This window comes from Enhydra lutris, unplaced genomic scaffold, assembly GCF_002288905.1.
Source record: "Enhydra lutris kenyoni isolate GAN:26980312 unplaced genomic scaffold, ASM228890v2 scaffoldscaffold29, whole genome shotgun sequence".
Classification (NCBI taxonomy): domain Eukaryota; kingdom Metazoa; phylum Chordata; class Mammalia; order Carnivora; family Mustelidae; genus Enhydra; species Enhydra lutris.
This window is the reverse complement of record NW_019154113.1, coordinates 1218819-1230128: the sequence shown is the minus strand read 5'-3', so window position 1 is coordinate 1230128 and position 11310 is coordinate 1218819.

Below are 11310 nucleotides of genomic sequence, written 5' to 3'. Positions count from 1 at the left end.
TGCTGTGTCCCACAGATTTTGAACTGTTGTGTTTTCATTATCACTTGCTTCCATGAATTTTTTCAATTCTTCTTTAATTTCCTGGTTGACCCATTCATTCTTTAGAAGGATGCTGTTTAGTCTCCATGTTTTTGGGTTCTTTCCAAATTTCCTCTTGTGATTGAGTTCTAGCTTCAGAGCATTGTGGTCTGAAAATATGCAGGGAATTATCCCAATATTTTGATACTGGTTGAGACCTGATTTAGGACCGAGGATGTGATCTATTCTGGAGAATGTTCCATGTGCACTAGAGAAGAATATGTATTCTGTTGCTTTGGGATGGAATGATATGAACATATCTCTGATGTCCATCTGGTCCAGTGTGTCACTTAAGGCCTTTATTTCCTTGTTGATCTTTTGCTTGGATGATCTGTCCATTTCAGTGAGGGGAGTGTTAAAGACCCCTACTATTACTGTATTACTGTTGATGTGTTTCTTTGATTTTGTTATTAATTGGTTTATATGGTTGGCTGCTCCCACTTAACGTAGATAAGATATTGAAAATTGTTAGTTCTTTTTGGACAGACCCTTTGAGTCCTCCCTCATCTCTTATTAATAGTCATTGGCTTAAAATCTAAATTTTCTGATATAAGGATTGCCACCCCAGCTTTCTTCTGATGTCCATTAGCATGGTAAATTATTTTCTACCCCTCACTTTAAATCTGGAAGTGTTTATCTGGAAGGGTCTAAAATGAGTTTCTTGTAGGCAGCATATTGATGAGTTTTGGTTTTTTATCCATTCTGATACCCTGTGTCTTTTGATTGGGGCATTTAGCCCATTAACATTCAGGGTAACTATTGAGAGATATGAATTTAGTGCCATTGTATTGCTTGTAAGGTGACTGTTACTATATACTGTCTCTGTTCCTTTCTGATCTACTACTTTTAGGCTCTCTCTTTGCTTAGAGGACCCCTTTCAATATTTCCTATAGAGCTGATTTGGTGTTTGCAAATTCTTTCAGTTTTTGTTTGTCCTGGAAGCTTTTTATTTCTCCTATTTTTAATGATAGCCTAGCTGGATATAGTATTCTTGGCTGCATGTTTTTCTCGTTTAGTGCTTGAATATATCATGCCAGTTCTTTCTGGCCTGCCAGGTCTCTGTGAATAAGTCCACTGCCAATCTAATATTTTTACCATTGTATGTTACAGACTTCTTGTCCTGTGCTGCTTTCAGGATTTTCTCGTTGTCGCTAAGACTTGTAAATTTTACTATTAGATGACAGGGTGTGGACCTATTCTTATTGATTTTGAGGCGGGCTCTCTGCACCTCCTGGAGTTTGATGCTTGTTCCCTTTGTCATATTAGGGAAATTCTCTACAATAATCTTCTCCAATATACCTTCTGCTCCCCTCTCTCTTTCTTTTTTTCTGGAATCCCAATTATTCTAATGTTGTTTTGTCTTATGGTATCACTTATCTCTGGAATTCCCCTCTTGTGGTCCAGTAGTTGTTTGTCTCTCTTTTTCTCAGCTTCTTTATTCTCTGTCATTTGGTCTTCTACATCACTAATACTTTCTTCTGCCTCATTTATCCTAGCAGTAAGAGCCTCCATTTTTTATTGCACCTCATTAATAGCTTTTTAAATTTCAACTTGGTTAGATTTTAGTTCTTTTATTTCTCCAGAAAGGACTTTTATTTCTCCAGACAGTGTTTCTCTAATATCTTCCACGCCCTTTTCAAGCCTAGCTAGAACCTTGAGAATCATCATTCTGAAGTCTAGATCTGACATATTACCAATGTCCGTATTGATTAGGTCCCTAGCCTTTGGTACTGCCTTGTTCTTTTTTTCTTGTGGTAAGCATTTCTGCCTTGTCATTTTGTCCAGTAAGAATATATGAAGGAGAAAATAAAATACTAAAAGGATGGCAAAGACCCCAGGAAAATGTGCTTTAACCAAATCAGAAGAGAACACAGATCATGGGGGGGAAAGGGGATAAAAAGTAAAAAAAATAAAAATAAAAAATAAAACAAATAAAGAAAAAATATAAAAATGAAAAAAATATATATTAGACTGGTGAATAGAACAGGGTAACCCACTTAATTTGGGGAGTATTTTGGTCTCTTATAAGAAACTACCTCCCAAAATTTTAAAGAATGAAAAACATATAAGGGTAAACACAATGAAGGGATGGAATATGACTGTAAGGATGAAAAAAATTGTTAATTTCTAAAAGGGAGTTGATAAGTTAAGTTGGTTGGGAGAATAAAGAAAAAGAAAGTGGAGAGAATTTGCTTGGGCTGGAGACTAGAACAAGCCCAGTGCTAGATTTAAGGTATATTTTGATCTATTAGAAAAAATTGTACCCCAAATTTTTTAGAAGAAACAACTCTATGTGTATACAAGAAATAAAGTTAGATACAATGAAGGATAAAATATGACTATAATAATGAAGTTTCAAAAAATATTTTTTTAAATGAAAGGTATTAAGATAAACTAGTTAAAAAAAGTTAAAAGAGGAAAGGGTAAAATTTAAAAAAAATTAGCAGAAAAAAAATAAAATTAAAAAAAAATTAATTAACTTTGCAAGACTAAAGATTCAGGGGGAGAAATCCATGAATTCCATGCTTTGCTTTCTCCTCTGGAATTCTGCTGTTCTCCTTGGTCAGTGAACTTGGTCTTGGCTGGATTTCTTGTTGGTTTTCTGGGGGAGGGGCCTGTTGTAGTGATTCTCAAGTGTCTTTGCCCCAGGCAGAACTGCACCACCCTTACCAGTGGCCAGGCTAAGTAATCCACTTGAGTTCTGAGTTCGCTTTTGGGAGATTTTGTTCCCTGAAGCATTCCGTAGAGTTCCAGAGGACTGGAATGAAAATGGAGGCTTCCCAATCTCTGGCCCAGAGGACCGAGAGCTTGGGGTCCCACTCCTCAGTGCACCCTCAGAGAAAAGTGCTCAATCACTCCCATCTCCCTGGCCTCCGACTGTGCTCCAAGCTTACTCAGCCTGTGACCAAGCATCTCTGTCTCTGGCTCACAGCTCTGTCTGGAGTCTCCAAAGCCCACAGATCCCTGAGCTCTTCCAGGGGGTGTCTCCCCGGATCCTGTGGGGACTCCACTCACAGAGCAGGGGCCTGTGCCACGGATTATGGTTCAAGGTAACCACGAGTAGAGAGCTCACTCCTCAGCTCCGTCTCTGTAGTCAGCTTCCCTGCTCTAATACCTGTGAGTTCTGCCACACTCAGACACCCCCGATCCATCTGTGACCCAGCAGGACCTGGGGCCACATTGTACATGTGTGGGCTTCACCCCAGTTTAGCCTCTGGAGCGATATCCCTCAATGGAGCAGACTTTTTCAAAAGTCCTGATTTTGTGCTGTGTTGCTCTGCCGCTTGCTGGGAGCCAGCTCCTCCCCCCACGGTCTATCTCCCATCACTTTGGATTCACTTCTCCACTGGTCCTACCTTTCAGAAAGTGGTCGAATTTCTTTTCTAGAATTGTTGCTCTTCTTCTCTTTGATCTCCTGTTGGATTTGTAGGTGTTCGCAATGGTTTGATAAGCTATCTAGCTGATCTCCTGCTATCTGATGTCTCAGCCTACTACTTCTCCGCCATCTTGACTCCTCCCCCACTATTGCATTTCTATACACCAACAGCAAGACAGAAGAAAGAGAAATTAAGGAGTCGATCCCATTTACAATCTCACCCAAAACCATAAGATCCCATTTACAACTGCACCCAAAACCCAAGCAAAGAGGCAAAGAATCTGTACTCAGAAAACCATAAAGTACTCATGAAAGAAATTGAAGAAGACACAAAGAAATGGAAAATGTTCCATGCTCATGAATTGGAAGAACAAATATTGTGAAAATATCTATGTTACCTAGAGCAATCTACATATTTAATGCAATCCCTATCAAAATACTATCAACTTTTTTTCAAAGAAATGGAACAAATAATCCTAAAATGTATATGGAACCAGGAAAGACCCCGAATAGCCAGAGGAATGTTGAAAAAGAAAACCAGAGTTGGCAGCCTCATAATTCCAGACTTCACGCACTATAATAAAGTTGTAAAAATCAAGACAGTATGGTAATGGCACAAAAACAGACATCTAGATCAATGGAACAGAATAGGGAGCCCCAAAATGGATCCTCAACTCTATGGTCAACTAATCTTCAACAAAGCAGGAAAGAGTGTCCAATGGAAAAAAGACAATCTCTTCAACAAATGGTGTTGGGAAAATTGGACAGCCACATGCAGAAGAATGAAACTGGACCATTTCCTTATGCCACGCACAAAAAATGGGCAGAGAACGTGAACAGACACTTCTCCAAAGAAGATATACAAATGGCTAACAGACACATGAAAACATGCTCCACATCACTCAGCATCAGGGAAATACAAATCAAAACCACAGTGAGATATCACCTCACACCAGTCACAATGGCTAAAATTAACAAGTCAGGAAACAACAGATGTTGGCAGGAATGTGGAGAAAGGGGTACCCTCCTACACTGTTAGTGGGAATGCAAGCTGGTGCAGCCACTCTAGAAAACAGTATGGAGTTTCCTCAAAAAAGTTGAAAATAGAGCTACCATGTGACCCAGCAATTTCACTACTAGGTATTTACCCAAAAGATAGAAGGTATCATGCTGAGCAAAATAAGTGAAACAGAGAAAGACAATTATCATATGATCTCTTTAATGTGAAGAATTTGAGAGGCAGAGTTGGGAGCCCTAGGGGGAAGGGGGGGAGAAAATAAAACAAAATGGACCAGGTAGGGAGGCAAACCATAAGAGACTATTAATCTCAGGAAACAAACTGAGGGTTGCTGGAGTGGGGGAGGAGGGATAGGGTGGCTGGGTTATGGACATTGGGGAGGGTATGTGCTATGTTGAGTGCTGTGAATTTTGTAGGATTGATGATTCACAGACCTATACCCCTGAAGCAAATAATACATTATATGTTAATTTAAAAAATAAGAAATAGGCTTTAAGAGTATACAGTTACTTTTGGGCCAGGCTTTGCTGTATCCAGGCCCCTCTGTGCCTCTTTTCACCTCTGTGTCATTTGTCCTCAACTTGCACACTCTAGGATTCCTTGCACATCCAGGGTAGCTCAAGACAGAGAGTTATTAATCAGCCTTATCCACTTATTCATGAATTCCATGTGGTGCTAGTCAATTTTCTTGTGGGAAAAGACAACCATAAAATCTCAGTAGCTTATACCAACAGTTATTCTCCATTTGTGTTACAAAATGTCTGAATGTTGGCTGTGGGTCTGACCCACATATCTCTTTTCCTCCAGGGTCCAAGCTGAAGGAGCTGACCTGTCCTAGGCATACCATGCTTGTAGGAGAAGGAAATCTCTGTTTGGACCTGATGCACTGCCACTTCATATTTTATTTTATCATATTTTATTTTATCAGCCTAAGCTAGCAACCATAAAGCAGGCAAATGTTGCCTACTTGTAAGAAGTTGCTGACCTTAACATGTCAATAGGGAGAAGAGTAGCAAATGGGAGTGATAATTCAGTCTGCCCACAAGCCTTAAGCCACTTTTCCTGCTAAACAAATTTTAATCCAGTGGTATCATTTTGAAAAATGTGGCAGAATTTCTTGGAACCCTAATTCTTTTGGTAGATATTACCATTCTCTTGCCAGGTTCATGTCAAGGGGATTGACCCTCTGAACGTAAACTCAATGACTATAGCCCCTCCTACATTCTTTCTCATCTAGCAGGCATCCCTAATGCAGACTTTTTGCATAGAGTACTAAGCCTTTCAAACATCCTTAATTACTTATCCCATGACCTAGCTGGGTTTAGATAAATACTTTTTTGTGATGCCAGATTCTTCCCCATCTAAGCACTCCATCACAGTGTTGTTGTACCATGTATTGAATTATATCTCAATACAGATGTACTATTCTTCAGATTGGACTTCATCCAGTAGTGACAGCTGGGCCACTGCTCTTACTCCCTCATATCATCCCCTCTCAGCTACTGGCCAAGCTGCCTCATCTCCAGAGGCAATTGGTCCATGACAGCTGAGTAATGAAAAATAACACTTCACTCTGCTTCTAAACTTTCTAACTACTAATTTTCTGTAGCAGATTTGAATTTTAATCCACAGCCTTAGATATGTATAAAATAACACTTGCATATGTCTTTTGACACATGTTCTGGTTCTGTACCTAGGAATAGAGTTGCCAGATCATAGGGTATACTTTTGCTATAAATTGGCATATGGCAAAATAATCTTCTGATAGTGCCAATTTATACTTGTACTAGCAATATAATGCAGATCCTGACATTCTTTAAATTTTAGCCGCCATGGTAGATATGTAGCATTATCTCTTAGTGGTTTGAATTTGCATTTCCCTGATGACTAATGATGTTGAGCAACTTTTGATATAAACATCGTTCATTTGAATATGCTCCTTTTGTGAAGTGCTTGCTTCAAGTGTTTTTCTTTTTAATTTTTTGAGTCTTTTTCTTACTGATCTGTAGAAGCACATTATGTAATCTAGATAATGGCTTTTGTCTATTGCATGTCCTTAGATATTCTCTCCCATGCTGTGACTGACATTTTTATGATTCTAATATTATATTTCAATAAATATATTTTACAAAATTTTAAAGTGGTCTGATTTATCCATCTTTTTTAATGTTTAAAACTTTTTGTACAGTGTTTAAGAAATTTTTTCTAAACAAGTATCATTAATATACTCAATTAGAATATATTTTTAAAATATTTATTATTTATCTTTTATACTTATATTTAATAAGATACCTATAAATAAACCTAACCAAAGAGGTAACAGATCTGTACCCTGAAAACTATGAAAAACTTATGAAAGAAATCAAAGATCACACAAAAAGATGGAAAATAGTCCATGCTCATTAACTGGAAGAACAAATATTGTGGGTTTTTTCTTTAATTGTGTTGTTAGTCACCATAGAGCACATCATTAATTTTTGATGTAGTGTTCCATGATTCATTGTTTGCATATAACACCCAGTGCTCCATGCAATCTGTACCCTCCTTGATATCCATCACTAGCCCCCCCCCCCCCCCCCCCACCTCCCACCCTTCTAAAACTCTCTGTTTGTTTCCTGGAGTTCATAGTCTCTCATGGTTTGTCTCCTACTCCATTTCTCCCCTTTCATTTTTCCCTTCTCCTAATGTCCTCCATGCTTTTCCTTATGTTTCACAAATAAGTGAAACCATATGATAATTTGATTTTCTCTGCTTGACTTATTTCACTTAATATAAGATTATATCCAGTCCTATCCAAGTTGATCCAAAAGTTGGGTATTCGTCCTTTCTGATGGCTGGGTAATATTCCATTGTGTATATGGACCACATCTTCTATATCCATTCGTCTATTGAAGGGGATCTTGGCTCTTTCCACATTTTGGCTATTGTGGACATTGCTGCTATGAACACTGGGGTGCATATGACCATTCTTTTCATACATCTGTATCTTTGTGGTAAATATCCAGTAGTGCAATTGCTGGGTTATACAATAGCTCTATTTTTAATTTTTTGAGGAACCTCCACACTGTTTTCCAAAGTGAAGAACAAATATTGTTAAAATGTCTCTACTACCCAAAGCAACCTGCACATTTACTGCAATCTCTTTTAAATTACCATCAGCATTTTTCACAGAGCTAGAACAATCCTAATATTTGTGTGGAACCATAAAAGTCCCAGAATAGCTATAGTAATTTTGAACAAGAAAATCAAAGCTGAAGACATCACAATTTTGGACTGCAGGTTATATTACAAAGCCAAAGTGACTTTCCATAAAAGTTTTAAAATCAGCTTAGCAAAGTTTACAAAATTAATAAGTGAACAAACAGGCAGTTTATTGTGATTGCATTAAATCAATCAATCTGTGAAGAACTGATTTCCTTATAAAATTGAGTTGTTAATACTCCTGATCCATGAACATGAATATTTTATTCTCTATAATTTTAAGTGTGGAGGTTTTGCACATTTTATTAACTTCTTGATATTTGATAGGTTTTTTTTTTAAAGATTTTATTTATTTGACAGAGATCACAAGTAGGCAGAAAGGTAGGCAGAAAGGGGGGGTGAAGCAGGCTCCCCGCTGAGCAGAGAGCCCAATGTGGGGCTCGATCCCAGGACCCTGAGATCATGACCTGAGCCAAAGGCAGAGGCTCAACCCACTGAGGCACTGAGGCACCCCAGATATTTGATAGTTTTTGATGAGGTTTTTAAATTTATTTTTTTAATTTTATTTTCTAATTATTGCTAATGAAGTACAATTTAGTTTTCTATATTGACTTTTACTTTTAACAATCTTGCCAAATTTCTTTTCTGCAGAATTTTGTTGTTGTTGTTGTTGTTCAATCATGTTCTCTGGGAATAACAAGAGCTTTGTTAAAACTTCTTTCCAACCCTTCTATGTAACAAGTTTTTTTTTTTTTTTTAACTTTTGGAATAATTTTAGATTTGCAGAAAAGTTGCAAATATAGTACAGAGATAACCTATCCAACTTCCTCTAAAGTTAACATCTTCCATAACTATGACATATTTGTTACAACAAAATTTATTAGAAGAAACCAATAGTCATTACTGTTGACTAAAATCCAGAGTTGGTTCAGATCCTACCAGATTTTATACCAATGTTCTTTTCCTGTTTCTGGATCTAATCCAGGATATCATATTGCATTTATTTTTTAAGTTTTTATTTTAATGCCAGTTAGTTAACATAAAGTGTTATATTAGTTTCAGGTGCAGTCCTTCATCCCCATAACCTGTTTATCCCATCACCCCCCACCTCCCACCTTCCCTCTGGTAACCATCAATTTGTTCTCTATGTTTAGCATAGTTTCCTTGATGTCCTTTGATCTGTGAGTTTCTTAATCTCTCATTGTCTTTCATGACATGATAATTTTGAAGACTGGTAAGTCAGGTGTTTAGTAAAGTGTTCCTCAACATGGATTTGTCATATTTTTATTTCATTAGATTGGGGTTATGACTTTTGGGAAAGAATTCCACAGAAGTTAAGTCCTTTCCTCATAATGTCATATCAAGAATGCATGATATCAACAGTACCTACATACAACTGCTGATGTTAACCTTGATAATTTGGTTAGGTGGCTTTCTCTAGGTTGTTCCATTAAAAAAAATATTCTTTCCCTCCTTTCAATACTCCACTCTTCGGACATGGATCACTAAGACCAGTCCACACTCAAGGTGAAGGATGGAAATGGACATTAAGATCTACTTCCTGGAGAAGACATTAACCATTTATAATATTTAGAATAGTTCTGTAAAGATTTATCTCGTTCCCTTAATGATATACTTATTTATCTAATAACTTATAAAAATGTAGTCTATTGTATATTTATTTACACATTGGGTTGTAATCCGATGTTGCATTATTTCTTTTGTTTTAGATTGTCACTTGTGTCTCTTTAATATACCTCTATTCTTTTAGTTTTTTTTTTTTTTTTTCAATTATTTCCTTGATTTCTGTAAGGAAATACAGAAGGTACTCCATGAAACCCTTACATCTTTAATGGTTATATCTTGTCTCAGTGGGTAAGTTAGGATCTCCAGTATGATTTTGAATAGCAGTGGTAATAGTGGGCTTTTATTATAATTTCAGAGAAGGCTCTTAAAACATTTTCATATTCAATATTAAATAGCTTGTATCTGATTAAGAAAATTTTCTCTATCTCAGGGCTCTGAGGGGTCAGTCAGTTAAGCATCTGCCTTTGGTTCAGGTCATGATCCCAGAATCCTGGGATCAAGCACCACATGGGGCTCCTTGCTCAACAGGGAGCCTGCTTCTTCCTCTTCCCTCTGCTGCTTCCCCTACTTGTGCTCTCTTTCTGTGAAATAAATAAAATATTTTTTTAAAAAGAAAATTTCCTCTATCTCTATTTTTTTGATAGATTTTTAAAACCATGACTAGATCAAATTTAGAAATAATATGAAAAGTTTTCTCTAACATGTATAATTATGCTAATTTATTTCAATTGTTATACCAACACTGAATTCCTAAAGGAACTCAATTTGGTTATAATATAACTTTTCTTTGTGTATATCACTAGATTCTGCTTGCTGATTCCTTTATTTTGATTTATTTTTAAATTGTGTTCAAGAGAAATATTTTTTCTTTCAAGACTTCAGAGAAACTTTTAAAAAACTAAGGAGTGGGTATTAAGGAGGGCACGTATTGAATGGAGCACTGAGTGTGGTGCAAAAACAATGAATTCTGTTACACTGAAAAGAAATAAAAAAAAAAACCTAAGGAGTAATTTTTCTTTTCTTTAATGTTCATTTCGGTTTTGTACCAAGATGATCTTTTCCTCATAAAATTAATTGACAGAAGTTTTTCTCTTTTTATGTTCTCTAGAACTTTATGTGTGTTAACTCTCAAATGTTTGGTAATTTAGATCTAAATTGGTAATCAATTTAGATCTGGAGTTTCTTCATAACAATGTGTTTAATTATAGATTCTATTTCATTAATAATGACAGGGTTGTGAAGATTTTATATTTCTTTTTTATTGGTTATAATAAATAATAATTTCCAATAATAGGTCTCTTTCTCAAAATTTTGATATTAAGTTGTTCATAATATTTGCTAACTAAGTATTTTATACCTGTAGAAAAGAAACTGTGATGATCTCTCTTTATTCCTAATATTTTTTACTCATGCTTTCTCTCATATGTATATAATATATATAACATACATATAATGTACATTACATTAATTACATTAATACAATTTTGTATTATGTACATTAATGTACATTAACTATAGAATACAATAATTACATACTTATGTATTTAATAATACATGAAGATAAAATTCATGTATTTTTATACTAGTAATTACATTATAATTATATAAACATATTTAAAATCTATGCTTCATTATGTTTTATTTTTAGTTCTATAGTTATATAATTTTATTATTATTATTTTTAATTTCTTTTCAGTGTACCAGAATTCATTGTTTATGTACCACACCCAGTGTTCCATGCAATATGTGCCCTCCATAATACCCACTACCAGGCTCACCCAACCTCCCACCCCCCACCCCTTCAAAACCCTCAGATTTTTTTTCAGAGTCCATAGTCTCTCATGGTTCGTCTCTCCCTCCAATTTCCCCCAATTCACTTCTCCTCTCCATCTCCTCATGTCCTCCGTGTTATTTCTTATGCTCCACAAATAAGTGAAACCATATGATAATTGACTCTCTCTGCTTGACTTATTTCATTCAGCATAATCTCCTCCAATACCGTTCATGTTGATACAAAAATTGGGTGTTCATCCTTTCTGATGGAGGCATA